General features: G+C 43.1%; 2 protein-coding genes across 9 annotated transcripts in view; both read left to right on the plus strand.

The window, feature by feature from the left end:
* DTD1 (D-aminoacyl-tRNA deacylase 1) overlaps nucleotides 1–27,021 on the plus strand; it is a 903,613-nt gene that overhangs the window by 591,309 nt on the left and 285,283 nt on the right. The gene's annotated exons all lie outside the window — the stretch shown is intronic.
* BTBD7 (BTB domain containing 7) overlaps nucleotides 1–27,021 on the plus strand; it is a 643,025-nt gene that overhangs the window by 391,194 nt on the left and 224,810 nt on the right. For 3 of the 8 annotated variants that reach the window (XM_068115510.2, XM_068115516.2, XM_068115518.2), the window contains exon 1: nucleotides 24,433–24,588. The exons of 1 other annotated variant lie outside the window; for it this stretch is intronic. The gene's annotated coding sequence lies outside the window, so the exon portion shown is untranslated. Of the gene's footprint in view, nucleotides 1–24,398; nucleotides 24,594–27,021 lie in introns of those variants that run through there. 4 more of the 8 variants (XM_068115511.2, XM_078779100.1, XM_068115513.2 and 1 more) reach the window with 3 other exon arrangements.

Below are 27,021 nucleotides of genomic sequence, written 5' to 3' on the forward strand. Positions count from 1 at the left end.
GGGGACCGATATTCACGTGACTACAGCACCCGACTCGATAACCGTGATTACGATTTTTATTATCAAGAGAAGAGTTGGAAGCACCAAGTGCTCAGGAGCAGCCAAGCCAACATTCCTACACGGATTAACCCGTGAAGTCCACGTTCCTAAATGCGTCCTTGCAGTGAATACTTCCAGGCCTCACCACCCAACCACCATGAAACCTGGCTCTCAGCTCGGCCTCCTTCAAAAAGTGCTATAGATTTGCTTTGCTTTGGATTTTTGATCACAACCCCTTAACCTTCATTCAAAAAATGAAAAATAAAAACCAGAGGTTGATGAGATGGAGTTTGGCTTGGCAGGAGTTCAACTTGGAAATTGAGCATGTAAAGGGCAGGGACAATGTCGTTGCTGATGCTTTGTCCAGAGTGAACTAACTTTGGAAATTTCTGTAGGTTGTTTGGAAGTTTTGTTGCTTTATTTTGGGAAATATTAATTATCGTTGCTCACGGGAATTGATGATTTGGGTGTGAGTTTTACTTTTTTTTGTTAAAAGAGTTTTTGCCTGCAAAGCAAGTTTTCACTATGTTCAAACTTTCTTTCTTGAGGGGGGGAAGTGTTCCGGATTCGTCACTTCCGTTGTTGTGGTTTTCATCCACTGTAAACATTTTTGATTCCATGTACTATTATTGTTGTCGTTTAAGGAAAAATAGATTAATATTTTCAAAAGGTAAAAAAGTGAATGTTTTAAATGAAACCGGAACCGGACGACGAAGAAGAGGAAGAGGAGAGGGAGAAGGCGGAGCGAGTGAGTCCGGGAAGAAGCCTAGCTGCTTCGAGATCTGGAGCAAACGTTGACGAACGGAGGTCACTCGTGAACTTCGGGTTTCCCGGGAAAGGGATTCTTGCGACAGAGTTGTTATCGCTGTGACAGATCAACCTGCGTGTCAGGTTTTGGCTGTTGATTCCGAGGAGAATCATCGTCGTGCCGTTACGCCTCGAGAACGGGCCGTCGGCCATTTTGACTCGCGTGCTTTACGCATCGCGCAAGGTTTTTCACTTCGCTTCAACCATTTTCACCGCATCCAGACGTTTATCTGGTGTGTGTGTGTGTGTCACATGGATTTTGAAGATAAATCTGCGGTTCGCCGGTTTGGAGCCGTGAAACATCCATACCCGAGCGTGTGATTTCCCAGTCGCCTGGAGGGTGCCTTTGGATTTCCCAGTCGCCTTGAGGGCACCTTTGCGCAGCTTTGGCCGCGTGACTGTGACTGTCATCCGAACAGGATTCTGGTCTCGATTGGACATCGTTCTGATGATCGCTGGAACGGATCGCCTTGGGCTTGATGCCGGAATAGAGACATTGGGGAATGTTCTTCTTTTCGCTCACTTGGAGCACAGTGAGTTATATTGTACGAACCTGATGGTACCATCATAGGAAATATATATTGGTTGTACAATTGATTACTATTATTCTTGTTGTTGTTATTCTTGTGTGACCTTAATACAATATTTGTTTGTTGGTAACAATTGGTGTGGTTTCACCATTGATTTTTGACACAGAATAACACATCTTTCTGCCGTAACTCCTCTCGGGGCTCGGAGGTACACCGTGACCGGGGGTTGGGGAGGAGCACGTAACACATGGCTTGCGGACTTCCTCTCTGGTCGTAGTCAACGTGTGGCCCTGAATGGTTTTCTCTCATCTCCCCCTTCCTGTTCAGGCTGGCATTTCCCAAGGCAGTGTTCTGGGCCCTGTGCTTTTTCTGGTCTTCATCAATGATCCCTCTAACTCTCTGGAAAATCCTCTCTATCTCTTGGCTGATGACTCCACTCTCTGCCGCTCCATTCCTCATCCCTCAGATCAGCAGTGTGCAGCCTCCTCACTCTCTGCAGGCCTGGACAAAATCACAGACTGGTCAAACGAGTGGAACATGTCTTTCAATCTTGACAAATCTTACACTCTCACGATGTCTCTCCGAAAAGATCGACTGGACAACCCTCCCATCTACTTTCTGAACAATCCTCTCCAAGAAGTTCTGTCACTCAAGCTTTTGGGTCTCACTATCTGCCATGATCTTTCCTTAGAAAACCACATTTCCAAGCTGGCCTCCAAAGCCAGTCGCCGACTGGGTATCCTCCGTTGTGCGAAGTCCGTTCTTGGCACACCTGAGCTCCTCACCACAAACAAGGCTTTCATCCGCAGCTCGATGGAATACTGTTCTCCCCTCTGGGCGGTGCTCCTGCCTCACACCTAGCTCAGCTTCACGATGTTGGAACCAAAGTTTCAGAATCATTGGAATCTCCCACGATGAAGCTAACTCTGAGGGCCTTTCACTCACTCACCGCAGGCAGGTTGGTGGTCTTTCTGTCATCTACTAACTCCTCTCCGGCCTTGCTCCCCCAGCTCTCTCTGTGCTCTGTCCCCCAAATATTCCTACAGGTCGCACAAGATCTGCCTGCAACCCTCTTATGGTTAAACTGCCAAAATCAAGACTCTCTGCTCACCTTCATTCTTTCATTCCTCTTTTTTCCCACCTCTGAAACAAACTCCCCCACTCCCTTCAATGCCACTCCTCCCTCCAAGTCTTTAAAACAGCTGTTCACCACCATCTCCTATCTTCCCCCATCCAAAACCTTGATCTTTTCTACCCCTGCTAATTTCAACCCAAATCCACTTTTTTAAAAAAAATACCAACTTCTTTCCTGGAAGTCCTTGGTGTCCTTGTGTTTATACTTCTCCCACCACCCCCCCTCCCACGCCGCCTCCCCCCAAGCCCTCTCCCTCCCACACATTCCCGATGTCCTTGCTCTCAAATGTTGTGTTTATGTGCTTCCCCTTCTCTCCCCATCTTGTCTACCGCTCCCCTTTTTATATACTTTATCTGTTTATCTGTTTGATTTGTTTGTGTGATAAATGGAAGCTCTTTCACGAGTCTCGATTATGTATACAAAAAAATATATAAAAAATAAAAATAAAAACCTGAAACAGAGCGCTCAGGACCTCAGACTGGGCCGAAGGTTCACCTTCCAACAGGACAATGACCCTTAGCACACAGTCAAGACAACGCAGGAGTGGCTTAGGGACAACTCTGTGAAGGTCCTTGAGTGGCCCAGCCAGAGCCCTGACTTGAACCCAATCGAACATCTCTGGAAAGACCTGAAAATGGCTGTTCACCGACGGTCCCCATCCAACCTGACAGAGCTTGAGAGGATCTGCAGAGAAGAATGGCAGAAAATCCCCAAATCCAGGTGTGCAAAGCTTGGCACGTCATACCCAAGAAGACTCGAGGCTGTAATCGCTGCCAAAGGTACTTCAACTAAGTACTGAGTTAAGGGTCTGAATACTTATGTAAATGTGATATTTCAGTTTTTTCTTTTTCATAAATTTGCAAAACTTTATAAAATCCTGCTTTCTCTTTGTCATTATGGGGTATTGAGTGTAGATTGATGAGGGAAAAAATGAATTTAAACGATTTCAGCATAAGGCTGCAACATAACAAAATGTGAAAAAAGTGAAGGGGTCTGAATACTTTCTGAATGCACTGTTGGTCCAGTCACGCTTGGCGACCTCCAGCCACGACTGAGGGCAAATGTTGAGGTGCTGTTGGCTGTTTGGAAGGCAAAAATTCACACCACGTTGTCCGGGCACGGCTGGCACTGCAGAGGCGGACTTCGGAGCGACACCCGGGGTGACTGAAGCAATTTCAGACCTGGGAAGGTACAGGTGGTGATACTAGAGGGGGGTGTTGTTCGATGATCTCTGTTATCCCTTGTCTCGCAATCAGGTTCAGAATAGTCGGATTGGTAGGTCATATTGGCGGGGGGCTGGGGTGTGGTGGTGGATGTGGGTCAGAACCAGGTGGCATTCGTCCACACATATTTTATACATAGTTTAACTTAGCTGGCCTGGCTACCTTTGAACTTGCATACGCAGCACCATAAATGATCAATTTATGTAACAAGATAACGGCTTTGTGCTGAGGACTTGTCACGATCCACAGCGAGGTAGACAAAACTTTAGGTGTTATGGTGTGATAAGAGTGTGGTTTGAGAATAATTTTCTCTGCTGCATGGAGCCTTTAGTTAGTGGTAGGTGAGTTATCGGGATAGAAGATCTTTAAATGGAAACTGCTGGTCATTGGGCATGGGAAATTGTTAGTTTTGGGTGCACATGTGGAGTTTTTCAGATCATCTGCCCCCTTTTGCCTCATTCAAACATAATTTACTGTAATTTTGTTCAAAGTTGGAGCCATGCCAAGATGCTTATCCGCAACTTTGTGCCGCTGTCATAAAAACAACATACAACATTCAGAAACTATTAACACCCATTGATTTTTTTTCACATTTTGTTGTGTTATAGCCTGAATTTATAATGGATTGAACCAAGATTTTTTTTGTCACTGCTCCACACATAATACTGCATAATGTCAAAGTGGAATCTTTTATAAAAAATCTTTTAAAATAATGAAAAATGAAATACAGAAATATCTAATTTACATAAGTATTGTTATGTTTGTGGGGTAGTGATATGTAGTCAGGTAGATTTGTGTAGGTACCATGCTCCGGATGTCGGGTAAGAACCATCACCATGTAATAAGTTCTGTTTAGCTGAATGTCGGATAAGTGTATATCTGTCCCCGTCACGAGGGGGCAGGGCATGTTAACTAGCTTAGGGCATAAGGATAAATTTTCCCCTGTACATCTTACCCTTGGTGATTTATCCTTTGTCCCTTATAGCACCGCAATAGACACTAGTGCAGGAATTGCCCATTAACCAACACATAACAATAAAACCATCCGGAAGCCAGGCATCGGGCACTGGGGCTGACAATCTCGCCTGGCAGGCACACATCGCTCAGGCAGGCCAAGAGCCACGCCCAGATGGACAGTGATTGGGTGGGAGTTGACCAACAGGAAGGCCGGGGTAAAAAGGGACTCGCTGATTGGCCAGGGCGGAGCAAGAACACACTCATCAATTTGTGAAAGCAGGGCGAGCAAGAAGCGGCGCGCTGACTGGTGGAGAGCTGAGCAAGCAGTGGTGGCCTGCGGCTGATTGGTGGAGAAGAGCTGATGGACGTCACGACCCAACGTTAAAAGAACTCTCGGACCGACATTTTCTCTCTTGCCCTCTGCTCCTTGCCTTCGCTCTTGCCTTCCTCTCTCTTGCTCCATTGTCGCTCTTGTCCCTTATTCTTCTCCCTCACATTCTTGTGCTTGGACCGACCGTGTTCAGAGACGCCATCGGAGATGTGCAGAGGTTGCGGGAAGAGCCGCGGCCTGGGTACTGCGGCTTGGGACGACTGTATGAGCGCTGCAGCGCCAAAGGGCGCAACGAGGCCGGGTTCCCGCCAACGCGTGCCTCACGCGCAACACCGATCTCATTTGCATACCTGACAAGACTTCACGAGTGATCAGAGCTAAGCACACACACACCCATAATTTATTTTATCCAACGTTATCTTATCCCTTTGTCTGTGTTTAAGTCTGGTGTGGAGGATCCCGTTTAGGAAACTTAGTTTTATCGTCGCGTTTTCTTGTTATCGGCATCCGTTTTAATAAATCCTTTCATTATTTTTGGTACATTTCTAAACCCGGTTTTTGTTTGAGTTATTTTCTGCAGGTTGAAGACTGCCCGGTGGGATCGCTCAGGTAAGCGCTTCAGCTTTCTCCCCTTCTCCTTTCCTTCCCCACGTGTAACAAGTCCGCAATGGAACTGAACGCTTTGGAGTTAAAGCTCGCTATTGGCCATTCGTGATCCCTGTGGTGTTCACCTGGGGAATCGCATGACAGTATTCAACCCCCTGAGTCAATACTTTGTAGAAGCATCTTTGTCAGCGATTACAGCTTCAAGTCTTCTTGGGTATATCTGTATCAGCTTTACACATCTAGATTTGGGGAGTTTCTCCCATTCTCCCTTGCAGATTTGCTCAAGCTCCGTCAAGATAGATGGGGAGCGTCGGTGAACAGCAATCTTCAAGTCTTTCCACAGATTCTCAATGGGATTCAAGTCTGGGCTTTGGCTGGACCACTCAAGGTCTTTAACGTTCATGTTCTGAAGCCATTCCAGTGTTGCTTTGACTGTATGTTTGGGGTCATTGTCCTATTGGAACGTAAATCTTCACTGCAGTCTGAGGTCTTTTGCACTCTGAAGCAGGTTCTCCTCAAGGATTTGCCTGTATTTGGCTCCATTCATTGTTCTCTCTCTCGTTACAAGTCTCCCAGTCCTTGCCCACCACCATGCTTCACGGAAGGGATGGTGTTAGATGGGTGATGAGCTGTGCTCGGTTTTCGCCAGATGTAGCACTTTGCATTCAGGCCAAAGATTTAAATTTTCATTTCATGAGACCACAGAATATTTTGCCTCATGCTTTTAGTCTTTCACATGCATTTTTGCAAACTCCAGGCATGCTGTCATGTGCCATTTTCTCAGGAGTGGCTTCCGTCTGGCCCCTCTCCTCTAAAGCCTAGATTTGTAATGTGCTGTATCGACTGTTGTCCTTCCAGCAGGTTCTCTCATCTCAGCCAAGGAACTCTGTAGTTCTGTCATAGTGGTCATTTGGTTCTTGGTCACCTCCCTGACCAATATTCTTTTTGCCCAGTTGATCAGCTTGATCAGACGGCCAGCTCTTGGAAGCGTCTGGGTAGTTACACATTCTTTCCATTTCCTATTAATGGAGCTCACTGTGCTCTTGGGAAATTTCAACACTCTAGAAATTGTTTTATACCCTTCCACAGATCTATTCCTCCTCACAGTTATATCTCGGAGTTACACGGACAGTTCCTTGGACTTCATGGTAGAGTTTCTGCTCTGACATGCACTGTCAACTGTGGGACCTTATATAGAAAGGTGTTTCTTTCTAAACCATGTCCAATCAATTAAATTGGCTACTGGTGGACTCCAATCAAGTTGTAGAGATATCTCAAGGATTATCAAAGGAAATTGGATGCACCTGAGCTCAATTTGGAGTGTCATAGCAAAGGGGCTGAATACTTATTTAAAGTTTACTGAAGTCAAGACATTTCAGCTTTTCATTTTAAATTATTTTGTATAACTTTTTCTAAAAACAAAATTCCACTTTGACATAATGGGGTATTATAATTATGTGTAGATCAGTGCCAAAAAATATCAGTTTAATCAATTTTAAATTCGGGCTCTAACACAACAAAATGTGAAAAAGCAAGCGGTGTGAATACTTTCTGATGGCAGTGTGTGTGTGTGTGTGTGTGTGTGTGTGTGTGTGTGTGTGTGTGTGTGTGTGTGTGTGTGTGTGTGTGTGTGTGTGTAATCTTGGTCACCCGATGAATATCGGATTGTTTAAACTTTAGTAAACCATCAACGAAGGTTGACGTGTAAAGCTGCAAGAAAAAGGTAACCAGAGAGTGCACCACGGCAATGATGGGCTAAATGGCCTCATTTAATTGTTTGGGGTCAGTTTCTTGATCTTTAAACATACAAACACACATACAGAGACTTGCCTTGTGGAGATTGGGGGGGGGGGGGGGGGCTTGCCCATGATCTGGCCCTGGGTACCCACAGCACGGATGGATATTTTGCTGGAGATTGGCCCTGCGAGTTTTTTTTTTCTCGATGATTTTCAGATGTACACACCCAAATATACGGAGAATTGCTTTGTGGATGGAAGGGGGGAGAGGGAGAGGGGGCTAAATGGATGAACCAAAGGACTAGGAAACGGGTTTCTAACAAGGGCAGCATAATTACTCCAAGCGACCAAGCATCATTCACCAAGAATTCAAACATCTCAAGGCCACACAGCCGTCCCGTCTTCGCGCCCAAAAAACAACAACCGGAAGCCCCTCAACGAATATCCCGGCTTTTAAATGGCTGCCTAACTATTGTGCTTACATATTACAACGAACCAACTATCGAGCTTACATTACGAAAACAATCGTGTTGTGTATTTTTTGAATGGCCCCATAATGGGTTAAAGTTAAACTATCCGTGACTGTGTGACGAATCGCCTCGTGATATAACCGTGGCAGAGGCTGACATGGTTTGAGAGATGTCGAGTTAATGTTTTAATATAATAGCGCATTAAATGTGTGTTTCCCAATCACCCGGTCTGGATTTTCTCACAGGTTGTGACCACAGAGCGGCCATTCTTGTTTTGACTAAACATTCTGGCTGGATAAGTCTGGCCACCAGTTCACCACTTTGGCCCATTAGTCATTGCTAATCTGTCGAACTATTGGGCCAGGGAAGAACGGAAGGAACTGCAAATACTTCAAAGAATGCGGGAAATGCCATTTCCAATGATCATTTTTCATCTATCCAGTCATACAATCATCCATTTACATAGTCATACAATCATCCATTTACATAGTCATACAATCATCCATCCACACAGTCATACAATCATCCATCCACACAGTCATACTATCATCCATCTACACAGTCATGCAATCATCCATTTACACAGTCATACAATCATCCATCTACACAGTCATACAATCATCCATTTACACAGTCATACAATCATCCATTTACATAGTCATACAATCATCCATCTATCCAGTCATACAATCATCCATTTACATAGTCATACAATCATCCATTTACATAGTCATACAATCATCCATTTACATAGTCATACAATCATCCATTTACATAGTCATACAATCATCCATTTACACAGTCATACAATCATCCATCTACACAGTCATACAATCATCCATTTACATAGTCATACAATCATCCATTTACATAGTCATACAATCATCCATCCACACAGTCATACAATCATCCATCCACACAGTCATACAATCATCCATCTACACAGTCATGCAATCATCCATTTACACAGTCATACAATCATCCATCTACACAGTCATACAATCATCCATTTACACAGTCATACAATCATCCATTTACATAGTCATACAATCATCCATCTACATAGTCATACAATCATCCATTTACACAGTCATACAATCATCCATCTACACAGTCATACAATCATCCATTTACACAGTTATACAATCATCCATCTACACAGTCATACAATCATCCATTTACACAGTCATACAATCATCCATTTACATAGTCATACAATCATCCATTTAAATAGTCATACAGTCATCCATTTACATAGTCATACAATCATCCATTTACACAGTCATACAATCATCCATCTACACAGTCATACAATCATCCATTTACACAGTCATACAATCATCCATTTACAATTTACATAGTCATACAATCATCCATTTACATAGTCATACAATCATCCATTTACACAGTCATACAATCATCCATCCACACAGTCATACAATCATCCATCTACACAGTCATACAATCATCCATCTACACAGTCATACAATCATCCATTTACATAGTCATACAAACATCCATCTACACAGTCATGCAATCATCCATTTACATGGTCATACAATCATCCATTTACATAGTCATACAATCATCCATCCACACAGTCATACAATACACCATCTACACAGTCATACAATCATCCATCTACACAGTCATACAATCATCCATTTACATAGTCATACAATCATCCATCTACACAGTCATACAATCATCCATCTACACAGTCATACAATCATCCATTTACACAGTCATACAATCATCCATTTACAATTTACATAGTCATACAATCATCCATTTACATAGTCATACAATCATCCATTTACACAGTCATACAATCATCCATCCACACAGTCATACAATCATCCATCTACACAGTCATACAATCATCCATCTACACAGTCATACAATCATCCATTTACATAGTCATACAAACATCCATCTACACAGTCATGCAATCATCCATTTACATGGTCATACAATCATCCATTTACATAGTCATACAATCATCCATCCACACAGTCATACAATACACCATCTACACAGTCATACAATCATCCATCTACACAGTCATACAATCATCCATTTACATAGTCATACAATCATCCATCTACACAGTCATACAATCATCCATCTACACAGTCATACAATCATCGATCTATACAGTCGTCTGCACAGTGCTGTCATACCATCATCCATCGACACAGTCATCTATCCAGTCATACAATCATCCATCTACACAATCATCTATCCAGCCATACAATCATCCATCTCCAGAGTCATCCATCTACTCAGTCATACAATCATCCATCTACACAATCATCTAACCAGTCATACAATAATCCATCCACACAGTCATCTATCCAGTCATACAATCATCCATCTACAGAGGCATCCATCTGCACAATCATACAATAATCCATCCACACAGTCATCTATCCAGTCATACAATCATCCATCTACAAAGTCATCCATCTGCACAATCATACAATTATCCATCTGCACAGTCGTCTGCACAGTCATACAATCATCCATCGACACAGTCATCCATCCAGTCATACAATCATCCATCTACAGAGTCATCCATCTACTCAGTCATGCAATCATCCATCGACACAGTCATCCATCTACTCAGTCATACAATCATCCATCTACACAGTCATCCATCGACACAGTCATACAATCATCCATCCACACAATCATACACTCATCCATCGACACAGTCATCGACACAATCATACAATCATCCATCTACACAGTCATCGACACAATCATACAATCATCCATCTACACAGACATACAATCATCCATCTACACAGTCATCCATCGACACAGTCATACAATCATCCATCGACACAGTCATACAATCATCCATCGACACAGTCATACAATCATCCATCGACACAATCATACAATCATCCATCTACACAGTCATCCATCGACACAGTCATACAATCATCCATCGACACAGTCATACAATCATCCATCGACACAGTCATACAATCATCCATCGACACAATCATACAATCATCCATGTACACAGTCATACAATCATCCATCTTCACAGTCATACAATAATCGATACACACAGTCATACAAGCATCCAGAAAACACAGTCATACAATCATCCATCTGCACAGTCATACAATAATCCATACACACAGTCATACAATCATCCATCTACACAGTCATACAATCATCCATCTACACAGTCATACAATCATCCATCTACAGAGTCATCCATCTACACAGTGATACAATCATCCATTTACAGAGTCATCCATCTACATAGTCGTACAATCATCCATCTACACAGTCATGTACACAGTCATAAAATCATCCATCTGCAAAGTCATCCACACAATCATACAATCATCCATCTACAAAGTCATCCATCTGCACAATCATACAATCATCCATCTACACAGTCGGCTGCACAGTCATACAATCATCCATCGAGACAGTCATCTATCCAGTCATACAATCATCCATCTACAGAGTCATCCATCTACACGATCATCCATCGACACAGTCATACAATCATCCATCTACACAATCATACAATCATCCATCTACACAGTCATGTTCACAATCATACAATCATCCATCTACACAGTCATCCATCTGCACAATCATACAATCATCCATCTGCAAAGTCATCCACACAATCATACAATCATCCATCTACAAAGTCATCCATCTGCACAATCATACAATCATCCATCTACACAGTCGGCTGCACAGTCATACAATCATCCATCGACACAGTCATATATCCAGTCATACAATCATCCATCTACAGTCATCCATCTACACAATCATCCATCGACACAGTCATACAATTATCCATCTACACAATCATACAATCATCCATCCACACAGTCATGTTCACAATCATACAATCATCCATCTACACAGTCATCCATCTGCACAATCATACAATCATCCATCTATAAAGTCATCCATCTACACAGTCATACAATCATCCATCTACACAGTCACCTGTCCAGTCATACAATCATCCATCTACAAAGTCATCCATCTACACAGTCATACAATCATCCATCGACACAGTCATCTGTCCAGTCATACAATCATCCATCTACAGAGTCATCCATCTACTCAGTCATACAATCATCCATCTACAGGGTCATCCATCTACAGAGTCATCCATCTACTCAGTCATACAATCATCCATCTACAGAGTCATCCATCTACTCAGGCATACAATCATCAATCTACACAGTCATCTATCCAGTCATACAATCATACATCTACAGAGTCATCCATCTACACAGTCATACAATCATCCATCTACACAGTCACCTGCACAGTCATACAATCATCCATCGACACAGTCATCTGTCCAGTCATACAATCATCCATCTGCAGAGTCATCCATCTACTCAGTCATACAATCATCCATCTACACAGTATTCCATCTGCACAGTCATCCATCGACACAGTCATCCATCAACACAGTCATACAATCATCCATCTACACAATCATCCATCTACACAATCATCCATCTACACAATCATCCATCTACACAGTCATACAATCATCCATCTAAACAATCATACAATCATCCATCTACACAGTCATCCATAGACACAGTCATCCATCTTCACAATCATACAATCATCCATCTACACAATCATCCATATACACAATCATCCATCTACACAGTCATCCATCGACACAGTCATACAATCATCCATCTAAACAATCATACAATCATCCATCTACACAGTTATCGATCTACACAGTCATCCATAGGCACAGTCATCCATCGACACAGTCATACAATCATCCATCTAAACAATCATACAATCATCCATCTACACAGTTATCCATCTCCACAGTCATCCATAGACATAATCATCCATCTACACAGTCATCCATCGACACAGTCATACAATCATCCATCTAAACAATCATACAATCATCCATCTACACAGTCATCCATAGACACAGTCATCCATCTACACAATCATAAAATCATCCATCTACACAATCATCCATCTACACAATCATCCATCTACACAATCATCCATCTACACAGTCATCCATCGACACAGTCATACAATCATCCATCTAAACAATCATACAATCATCCATCTTCACAGTTATCCATCGACACAGTCATCCATAGGCACAGTCATCCATATACTCAGTCATACAATCATCCATCTACACAATCATCCATCTACACAGTTATCCATCTACACAGTCATCCATAGGCAGAGGCATCCATATACTCAGTCATACAATCATCCATCTACACAATCATCCATCTACACAATCATCCATCTACACAGTCATCCATCGACACAGTCATACAATCATCCATCTAAACAATCATACAATCATCCATCTACACAGTTATCCATCTACACAGTCATCCATAGACACAGTCATCCATCGACACAGTCATACAATCATCCATCTAAACAATCATACAATCATCCATATACACAGTTATCCATCTACACAGTCATCCATAGGCACAGTCATCCATATACTCAGTCATACAATCATCCATCTACACAATCATCCATCTACACAGTTATCCATCTGCACAGTCATCCATAGGCACAGTCATCCATATACTCAGTCATACAATCATCCATCTACACAATCATCCATCGACACAGTCATATACACAGTCATACAATCATCCATCGACACAGTCATATACACAGTCATACAATCATCCATCGACACAGTCATATACACAGTCATACAATCATCCATCGACACAGTCATCTGTCCAGTCATACAATCATCCATCTACAGAGTCATCCATCTACACAGTGATACAATCATCCATCTACAGAGTCATCCATCTACACAGTGATACAATCATCCATCGACACAGTGGTACAATCATCCATCTACAGAGTCATCCATCTACACAGTCATACAATCATCCATCTACAGAGTCATCCATCTACACAGTCATACAATCATCCATCTACACAGTGATACAATCATCCATCTACAGAGTCATCCATCTACACAGTGATACAATCATCCATCTACAGAGTCATCCATCTACAGTCATACAATCATCCATCTACAGAGTCATCCATCTACACAGTGATACAATCATCCATCTACAGAGTCATCCATCTACACAGTGATACAATCATCCATTTACAGAGTCATCCATCTACACAGTGATACAATCATCCATTTACAGAGTCATCCATCTACACAGTCATACAATCATCCATCTACAGAGTCATCCATCCACACAGTCATACAATCATCCATCTACAGAGTCATCCATCTACACAGTGATACAATCATCCATCTACAGAGTCATCCATCTACACAGTCATACAATCATCCATCTACAGAGTCATCCATCTACACAGTGATACAATCATCCATCTACAGAGTCATCCATCTACACAGTCATACAATCATCCATCTACAGAGTCATCCATCTACACAGTCATACAATCATCCATCTACAGAGTCATCCATCTACACAGTGATACAATCATCCATCTCCACAGTGATACAATCATCCATCTACACAGTGATACAATCATCCATCTACAGAGTCATCCATCTACACAGTGATACAATCATCCATTTACAGAGTCATCCATCTACATAGTCGTACAATCATCCATCTACACAGTCATGTACACAGTCATACAATCATCCATCTACAAAGTCATCCACACAATCATACAATCATCCATCTGCAAAGTCATCCATCTGCACAATCATACAATCATCCATCTACACAGTCGGCTGCACCGTCATACAATCATCCATCGACACAGTCATCTATCCAGTCATACAATCATCCATCTACAGAGTCATCCATCTACACAATCATCCATCGACACAGTCATACAATCATCCATCGACACAGTCATCTATCCAGTCATACAATCATCCATCTACAGAGTCATCCATCTACACAATCATCCATCTACACAATCATACAATCATCCATCTACACAGTCATGTTCACAATCATACAATCATCCATCTACACAGTCATCCATCTGCACAATCATACAATCATCCATCTACAAAGTCATCCATCTACACAGTCATACAATCATCCATCTTCACAGACATCCATCTGCACAATCATACAATCATCCATCCACAAAGTCATCCATCTACACAGTCATGCAATCATACATCTACACAGTCACCTGCACAGTCATACAATCATCCATCGACACAGTCATCTATCCCGTCATACAATCATCCATCTACAGAGTCATCCATCTACACAATCATCCATCGACACAGTCATACAATCATCCATCTACACAGTCATGTTCACAATCATACAATCATCCATCTACACAGTCATCCATCTGCACAATCATACAATCATCCATCTACAGAGTCATCCATCTACTCAGTCATACAATCATCCATCTACAGAGTCATCCATCTTCACAGTCATACAATCATCCATCTACACAGTCATCTATCCAGTCATACAATCATACATCTACAGAGTCATCCATCTACACAATCATCCATCGACACAGTCATACAATCATCCATCTACAGTCATGTTCACAATCATACAATCATCCATCTACACAGTCATCCATCTGCACAATCATACAATCATCCATCTACAAAGTCATCCATCTACACAGTCATACAATCATCCATCTACACAGTCATACAATCATCCATCTGCACAATCATACAATCATCCATCTACAGAGTCATCCATCTACTCAGTCATACAATCATCCATCTACAGAGTCATCCATCTACTCAGTCATACAATCATCCATCTACAGAGTCATCCATCTACACAGTCATACAATCATCCATCTATACTGTCACCTGCACAGTCATACAATCATCTATCGACACAGTCATCTGTCCAGTCATACAATCATCCATCTACAGAGTCATCCATCTACTCAGTCATACAATCATCCATCGACACAGTCATCTATCCAGTCATACAATCATACATCTAGAGTCATCCATCTACTCAGTCATACAATCATCCATCTGCACAGTCTTCCATCAACACAGTCATACAATCATCCATCGACACAATCATCCATCTACGCAATCATCCATCTACACAATCATCCATCTCCACAATCATCCATCTTCACAGTCATCCATCGACACAGTCATACAATCATCCATCTAAACAATCATACAATCATCCATCTACACAGTTATCCATCTCCACAGTCATCCATAGACACAGTCATCCATCGACACAGTCATACAATCATCCATCTAAACAATCATACAATCATCCATCTACACAGTCATCCATAGGCACAGTCATCCATCGACACAGTCATACAATCATCCATCTAAACAATCATACAATCATCCATCTACACAGTTATCCATCTCCACAGTCATCCATAGACACAGTCATCCATCGACACAGTCATACAATCATCCATCTAAACAATCATACAATCATCCATCTACACAGTCATCCATCGACACAGTCATACAATCATCCATCCAAACAATCATACAATCATCCATCTACACAGTTATCCATCTACACAGTCATCCATCGACACAGTCATACAATCATCCATCTACAGAGTCATCCATCTACACAGTCATACAATCATCCATCTACACAGTGATACAATCATCCATCTACAGAGTCATCCATCTACACAGTGATACAATCATCCATTTACAGAGTCATCCATCTACACAGTGATACAATCATCCATTTACAGAGTCATCCATCTACACAGTCATACAATCATCCATCTACAGAGTCATCCATCCACACAGTCATACAATCATCCATCTACAGAGTCATCCATCTACACAGTGATACAATCATCCATCTACAGAGTCATCCATCTACACAGTCATACAATCATCCATCTACAAAGTCATCCATCTACACAGTCATACAATCATCCATCGACACAGTCATCTGTCCAGTCATACAATCATCCATCTACAGAGTCATCCATCTACTCAGTCATACAATCATCCATCTACAGGGTCATCCATCTACAGAGTCATCCATCTACTCAGTCATACAATCATCCATCTACAGAGTCATCCATCTACTCAGGCATACAATCATCAATCTACACAGTCACCTGCACAGTCATACAATCATCCATCGACACAGTCATCTGTCCAGTCATACAATCATCCATCTACAGAGTCATCCATCTACTCAGTCATACAATCATCCATCTACACAGTATTCCATCTACACAGTCATCCATCGACACAGTCATCCATCAACACAGTCATACAATCATCCATCTACACAATCATCCATCTACACAATCATCCATCTACACAATCATCCATCTACACAGTCATACAATCATCCATCTAAACAATCATACAATCATCCATCTACACAGTCATCCATAGACACAGTCATCCATCTTCACAATCATACAATCATCCATCTACACAATCATCCATATACACAATCATCCATCTACACAGTCATCCATCGACACAGTCATACAATCATCCATCTAAACAATCATACAATCATCCATCTACACAGTTATCGATCTACACAGTCATCCATAGGCACAGTCATCCATCGACACAGTCATACAATCATCCATCTAAACAATCATACAATCATCCATCTACACAGTTATCCATCTCCACAGTCATCCATAGACATAATCATCCATCTACACAGTCATCCATCGACACAGTCATACAATCATCCATCTAAACAATCATACAATCATCCATCTACACAGTCATCCATAGACACAGTCATCCATCTACACAATCATAAAATCATCCATCTACACAATCATCCATCTACACAATCATCCATCTACACAATCATCCATCTACACAGTCATCCATCGACACAGTCATACAATCATCCATCTAAACAATCATACAATCATCCATCTTCACAGTTATCCATCGACACAGTCATCCATAGGCACAGTCATCCATATACTCAGTCATACAATCATCCATCTACACAATCATCCATCTACACAGTTATCCATCTACACAGTCATCCATAGGCAGAGGCATCCATATACTCAGTCATACAATCATCCATCTACACAATCATCCATCTACACAATCATCCATCTACACAGTCATCCATCGACACAGTCATACAATCATCCATCTAAACAATCATACAATCATCCATCTACACAGTTATCCATCTACACAGTCATCCATAGACACAGTCATCCATCGACACAGTCATACAATCATCCATCTAAACAATCATACAATCATCCATCTACACAGTTATCCATCTACACAGTCATCCATAGGCACAGTCATCCATATACTCAGTCATACAATCATCCATCTACACAATCATCCATCTACACAGTTATCCATCTACACAGTCATCCATAGGCACAGTCATCCATATACTCAGTCATACAATCATCCATCTACACAATCATCCATCGACACAGTCATACACACAGTCATACAATCATCCATCGACACAGTCATATACACAGTCATACAATCATCCATCGACACAGTCATATACACAGTCATACAATCATCCATCGACACAGTCATCTGTCCAGTCATACAATCATCCATCTACAGAGTCATCCATCTACACAGTCATACAATCATCCATCTACAGAGTCATCCATCCACACAGTCATACAATCATCCATCTACAGAGTCATCCATCTACACAGTGATACAATCATCCATCTACAGAGTCATCCATCTACACAGTCATACAATCATCCATCTACAGAGTCATCCATCTACACAGTGATACAATCATCCATCTACAGAGTCATCCATCTACACAGTCATACAATCATCCATCTACAGAGTCATCCATCTACACAGTCATACAATCATCCATCTACAGAGTCATCCATCTACACAGTGATACAATCATCCATCTCCACAGTGATACAATCATCCATCTACACAGTGATACAATCATCCATCTACAGAGTCATCCATCTACACAGTGATACAATCATCCATTTACAGAGTCATCCATCTACATAGTCGTACAATCATCCATCTACACAGTCATGTACACAGTCATACAATCATCCATCTACAAAGTCATCCACACAATCATACAATCATCCATCTGCAAAGTCATCCATCTGCACAATCATACAATCATCCATCTACACAGTCGGCTGCACCGTCATACAATCATCCATCGACACAGTCATCTATCCAGTCATACAATCATCCATCTACAGAGTCATCCATCTACACAATCATCCATCGACACAGTCATACAATCATCCATCGACACAGTCATCTATCCAGTCATACAATCATCCATCTACAGAGTCATCCATCTACAGAGTCATCCATCTACACAATCATCCATCTACACAATCATACAATCATCCATCTACACAGTCATGTTCACAATCATACAATCATCCATCTACACAGTCATCCATCTGCACAATCATACAATCATCCATCTACAAAGTCATCCATCTACACAGTCATACAATCATCCATCTTCACAGACATCCATCTGCACAATCATACAATCATCCATCCACAAAGTCATCCATCTACACAGTCATGCAATCATACATCTACACAGTCACCTGCACAGTCATACAATCATCCATCGACACAGTCATCTATCCCGTCATACAATCATCCATCTACAGAGTCATCCATCTACACAATCATCCATCGACACAGTCATACAATCATCCATCTACACAGTCATGTTCACAATCATACAATCATCCATCTACACAGTCATCCATCTGCACAATCATACATTCATCCATCTACAGAGTCATCCATCTACTCAGTCATACAATCATCCATCTACAGAGTCATCCATCTTCACAGTCATACAATCATCCATCTACACAGTCATCTATCCAGTCATACAATCATCCATCTACAGAGTCATCCATCTGCACAATCATCCATCGACACAGTCATACAATCATCCATCTACAGTCATGTTCACAATCATACAATCATCCATCTACACAGTCATCCATCTGCACAATCATACAATCATCCATCTACAAAGTCATCCATCTACACAGTCATACAATCATCCATCTACACAGTCATACAATCATCCATCTGCACAATCATACAATCATCCATCTACAGAGTCATCCATCTACTCAGTCATACAATCATCCATCTACAGAGTCATCCATCTACTCAGTCATACAATCATCCATCTACAGAGTCATCCATCTACACAGTCATACAATCATCCATCTACACTGTCACCTGCACAGTCATACAATCATCTATCGACACAGTCATCTGTCCAGTCATACAATCATCCATCTACAGAGTCATCCATCTACTCAGTCATACAATCATCCATCGACACAGTCATCTATCCAGTCATACAATCATACATCTAGAGTCATCCATCTACTCAGTCATACAATCATCCATCTGCACAGTCTTCCATCAACACAGTCATACAATCATCCATCGACACAATCATCCATCTACACAATCATCCATCTACACAATCATCCATCTCCACAATCATCCATCTTCACAGTCATCCATCGACACAGTCATACAATCATCCATCTAAACAATCATACAATCATCCATCTACACAGTTATCCATCTCCACAGTCATCCATAGACACAGTCATCCATCGACACAGTCATACAATCATCCATCTAAACAATCATACAATCATCCATCTACACAGTCATCCATAGGCACAGTCATCCATCGACACAGTCATACAATCATCCATCTAAACAATCATACAATCATCCATCTACACAGTTATCCATCTCCACAGTCATCCATAGACACAGTCATCCATCGACACAGTCATACAATCATCCATCTAAACAATCATACAATCATCCATCTACACAGTCATCCATCGACACAGTCATACAATCATCCATCCAAACAATCATACAATCATCCATCTACACAGTTATCCATCTACACAGTCATCCATCGACACAGTCATACAATCATCCATCTACAGAGTCATCCATCTACACAGTCATACAATCATCCATCTACACAGTGATACAATCATCCATCTACAGAGTCATCCATCTACACAGTGATACAATCATCCATTTACAGAGTCATCCATCTACACAGTGATACAATCATCCATTTACAGAGTCATCCATCTACACAGTCATACAATCATCCATCTACAGAGTCATCCATCCACACAGTCATACAATCATCCATCTACAGAGTCATCCATCTACACAGTGATACAATCATCCATCTACAGAGTCATCCATCTACACAGTCATACAATCATCCATCTACAGAGTCATCCATCTACACAGTGATACAATCATCCATCTACAGAGTCATCCATCTACACAGTCATACAATCATCCATCTACAGAGTCATCCATCTACACAGTCATACAATCATCCATCTACAGAGTCATCCATCTACACAGTGATACAATCATCCATCTCCACAGTGATACAATCATCCATCTACACAGTGATACAATAATCCATCTACAGAGTCATCCATCTACACAGTGATACAATCATCCATTTACAGAGTCATCCATCTACATAGTCATACAATCATCCATCTACACAGTCATGTACACAGTCATACAATCATCCATCTACAAAGTCATCCACACAATCATACAATCATCCATCTGCAAAGTCATCCATCTGCACAATCATACAATCATTCATCTACACAGTCGGCTGCACAGTCATACAATCATCCATCGACACAGTCATCTATCCAGTCATACAATCATCCATCTACAGAGTCATCCATCTACACAATCATCCATCGACACAGTCATACAATCATCCATCGACACAGTCATCTATCCAGTCATACAATCATCCATCTACAGAGTCATCCATCTACACAATCATCCATCTACACAATCATACAATCATCCATCTACACAGTCATGTTCACAATCATACAATCATCCATCTACACAGTCATCCATCTGCACAATCATACAATCATCCATCTACAAAGTCATCCATCTACACAGTCATACAATCATCCATCTTCACAGACATCCATCTGCACAATCATACAATCATCCATCCACAAAGTCATCCATCTACACAGTCATACAATCATCCATCTACACAGTCACCTGCACAGTCATACAATCATCCATCGACACAGTCATCTATCCAGTCATACAATCATCCATCTACAGAGTCATCCATCTACACAATCATCCATCGACACAGTCATACAATCATCCATCTACACAGTCATGTTCACAATCATACAATCATCCATCTACACAGTCATCCATCTGCACAATCATACAATCATCCATCTACAGAGTCATCCATCTACTCAGTCATACAATCATCCATCTACAGAGTCATCCATCTTCACAGTCATACAATCATCCATCTACACAGTCATCTATCCAGTCATACAATCATCCATCTACAGAGTCATCCATCTACACAATCATCCATCGACACAGTCATACAATCATCCATCTACACAGTCATGTTCACAATCATACAATCATCCATCTACACAGTCATCCATCTGCACAATCATACAATCATCCATCTACAAAGTCATCCATCTACACAGTCATACAATCATCCATCTACACAGTCATACAATCATCCATCTGCACAATCATACAATCATCCATCTACAGAGTCATCCATCTACTCAGTCATACAATCATCCATCTACAGAGTCATCCATCTACTCAGTCATACAATCATCCATCTACAGAGTCATCCATCTTCACAGTCATACAATCATCCATCTACACAGTCACCTGCACAGTCATACAATCATCTATCGACACAGTCATCTGTCCAGTCATACAATCATCCATCTACTCAGTCATACAATCATCCATCGACACAGTCATTTATCCAGTCATACAATCATCCATCTACAGAGTCATCCATCTACACAATCATCCATCTACAGTCTACACAATCATACAATCATCCATCTACACAGTCATGTTCACAATCATACAATCATCCATCTACACAGTCATCCATCTGCACAATCATACAATCATCCATCTACAAAGTCATCCATCTACTCAGTCATACAATCATCCATCGACACAGTCATCTATCCAGTCATACAATCATACATCTAGAGTCATCCATCTACTCAGTCATACAATCATCCATCTGCACAGTCTTCCATCAACACAGTCATACAATCATCCATCGACACAATCATCCATCTACACAATCATCCATCTACACAATCATCCATCTACACAATCATCCATCTTCACAGTCATCCATCGACACAGTCATACAATCATCCATCTAAACAATCATACAATCATCCATCTACACAGTTATCCATCTCCACAGTCATCCATAGACACAGTCATCCATCGACACAGTCATACAATCATCCATCTAAACAATCATACAATCATCCATCTACACAGTCATCCATAGGCACAGTCATCCATCGACACAGTCATACAATCATCCATCTAAACAATCATACAATTATCCATCTACACAGTTATCCATCTCCACAGTCATCCATAGACACAGTCATCCATCGACACAGTCATACAATCATCCATCTAAACAATCATACAATCATCCATCTACACAGTCATCCATAGGCACAGTCATCCATCGACACAGTCATACAATCATCCATCTAAACAATCATACAATCATCCATCTACACAGTTATCCATCTACACAGTCATCCATCGACACAGTCATCCATATACTCAGTCATACAATCATCCATCTACACAATCATCCATCTACACAATCATCCATCGACACAGTCATATACACAGTCATACAATCATCCATCGACACAGTCATATACACAGTCATACAATCATCCATCGACACAGTCATATACACAGTCATACAATCATCCATCGACACAGCCATCTGTCCAGTCATACAGTCATCCATCTACACAGTGATACAATCATCCATCTACAGTCATCCATCTACACAATCATCCATCTCCACAATCATCCATCTACACAATTATCCATCTGCACAGTCATCCATATACTCAGTCATACAATCATCCATCTACACAATCATCCATCGACACAGTCATATACACAGTCATACAATCATCCATCGACACAGTCATATACACAGTCATACAATCATCCATCGACACAGTCATATACACAGTCATACAATCATCCATCGACACAGTCATATACACAGTCATACATTCATCCATCGACACAGTCATATACACAGTCATACAATCATCCATCGACACAGTCATATACACAGTCATACAATCATCCATCGACACAGTCATATACACAGTCATACAATCATCCATCGACACATTCATATACACAGTCATACATTCATCCATCGACACAGTCATATCACAGTCATACAATCATCCATCGACACAGTCATATGCACAGTCATACAATCATCCATCGACACAGTCATATACACAGTCATACAATCATCCATCGACACAGTCATATACACAGTCATACAATCATCCATCCCCTCATTCAACCTGCAGCTGTTCAACCGTTTCTACCAACCACAGACATTGTTTCGTTCCGTCTCCGTTTGCGTCTATGGCCGTGACGTCACGGGAAGTGAGCCCGCCCAGCCGGAAGAGCCCCGCCCTCCGCCATGGACGCAACGCCAAAGCAACTGCAGTTTGCAGCCTCCCGGCCTATCGGCCTTTCGGTGAACAGGGTGCGTTAGGATGATTCGTGGCGTTGATATCAACCTGAGCGAGCGCTCCATGTCTTTCCGATTGCCGACTGCATGCTTCATGTATGGTGGGGGCCTTCATTTCACTCTTTACCTCATCTGACGTCCTTTTTAAACTGTTTTTCGTGCTCTTCTCGTTCTCCTTCAGTCTTTTATGTGCTCTGTGTCGTCCAACCTGCTCCGTTCTTTATTTCTTCCTGACTTGATGTGTTTTTACCGCTTTTGGCTTTGGCTAGGGTATGTGTGTGGTGTTATTATCGGTGCGTTTAATGTAATGCCTTTGCTCATCACCACTGAAGGTGTCTGCTTGTCCTCCAGTCCACATCACCGAGGGTCGTTACCTCCTCCCTCCCCCCTGCACCTCCGCTTTCCCGGCCACTGCCTGCCTCGCGTCGAACCACACAACCCCCTCCCTCTGATTGCTTGGTTGATGATACGTCTGCCCCCATGTCTCCTTTCATGACGTCGACACCTTCCCACACACACCTATTTCACACACCCTCGCCCCCCACACGCCCTCGTCTCTCACACACGCACACACACAAACACACACCCCCTACACACATACACAAACATATATATATACCTTGCCTCGCGTCGGGATCCCTCTCCCAAGCACTGCTTGCCTGGCATCAAGAAATCCAGTCCTCATCGCTTGCTTGTTATCAAGACCCTCCAATTCCACTGCTTGCCTGGCGTCGAACCACCATCTTCCCTCGCCCAACTTATTGCTAAGCTGGTGATGATACCCCTCACATCTTGCTTCATTTCCTAACGTCGACGTTCCCCCTCCCGCCTCCCTCCTCCTCCCCACCCCTGCTCCTCCTCCCCCTCCCCACCCCTGGTCCTTCTCCCCCTCCCCACCCCTGCTCCTCCTCCCCCTCCCCACCCCTGCTCCTCCTCCCCCTTCCCACCCCTGGTCCTCCTCCCCCCCCACCCCTGCTCCTTCTCCTCCCCCCCCACCCCCACCCCTGCTCCTTCTCCTCCCCCCCACCCCTGCTCCTTCTCCTCCCCCCCCACCCCTGCTCCTTCTCCTCCCCCCCACCCCTGCTCCTTCTCCTCCCCCCCACCCCTGCTCCTTCTCCTCCCCCCCTGCTCCTCCCCCCCACCCCTGCTCCTCCCCCCCTGCTCCTCCCCCCCCCACACACACCAACCTACACACGTACACATCCTTCTGCATGTACACACCCTCCTTTACCTACACACCCCGACATGCACGCATACATGCACACATACGCCAAGAACACATCCCCCACACACACAACCTCTACTCACACCACCTCTTCACACACCACCTCTACACACACCACTTCTACACACACCATCTCTACACACACCATCTCTACACACACACCATCTCCACACAAACACACTCCACACAAACACACGCCACACAAAGACACGCCACGCAAAGACACGCCACGCAAAGACATGCCACGCAAAGACACGCCACACAAAGACACGCCACGCAAAGACACGCCACGCAAAGACACGCCACGCAAAGACACGCCACGCAAAGACACGCCACGCAAAGACACGCCACGCAAAGACACGCCACGCAAAGACACGCCACTCAAAGACACGCCACTCAAAGACACGCCACGCAAACGCACACGCCACGCAAACGCACACGCCACGCACACGCCACGCAAACGCACACGCCACGCAAACGCACACGCCACGCAGACGCACACGCCACGCAAACGCACACGCCACGCACACGCCACGCAAACGCACACGCCACGCAAACGCACACGCCACGCAAACGCACACGCCACGCAAACGCACACGCCACGCAAACGCACACGCCACGCAAACGCAAACGCACACGCCACGCAAACGCACACGCCACGCAAACGCACACGCCACGCAAACGCACACGCCACGCAAACGCACACGCCACGCAAACGCACACGCCACGCAAACGCACACGCCACGCAAACGCACACGCCACGCAAACGCACACTCCACGCACACTCCGCGCAAACGCACACTCCGCGCAAACGCACACTCCGCGCAAACGCACACTCCGCGCAAACGCACACTCCGCGCAAACGCACACTCTGTGCAAACACACTCTGCGCAAACGCACACTCTGCGCAAACGCACACTCCGCGCAAACGCACACTCCACGCAAACGCACACTCCGCGCAAACGCACACTCCGCGCAAACGCACACACCGCGCAAACGCACACTCCGCGCAAACGCACACTCCGCGCAAACGCACACACCGCGCAAACGCACACTCCGCGCAAACGCACACTCCGCGCAAACGCACACTCCGCGCAAACGCACACTCCACACAAACACCCAACTACAACACCCTTGTAAACACCCTGGACAGACACATAAGCAAACCCCCTGAACAGACGCACAGACCACGACACAGGCATGCAGACCCCAACACGCAACACAGGCATGCAGACCCCTATGCGGACACGCAGACCCCTACGCGGACACGCAGACCCCTACGCGGACACGCAGACCCCTACGCG

Source organism: Myxine glutinosa, chromosome 5 (assembly GCF_964187855.1).
Source record: "Myxine glutinosa chromosome 5, kmMyxGlut1.1, whole genome shotgun sequence".
NCBI lineage: Eukaryota > Metazoa > Chordata > Myxini > Myxiniformes > Myxinidae > Myxine > Myxine glutinosa.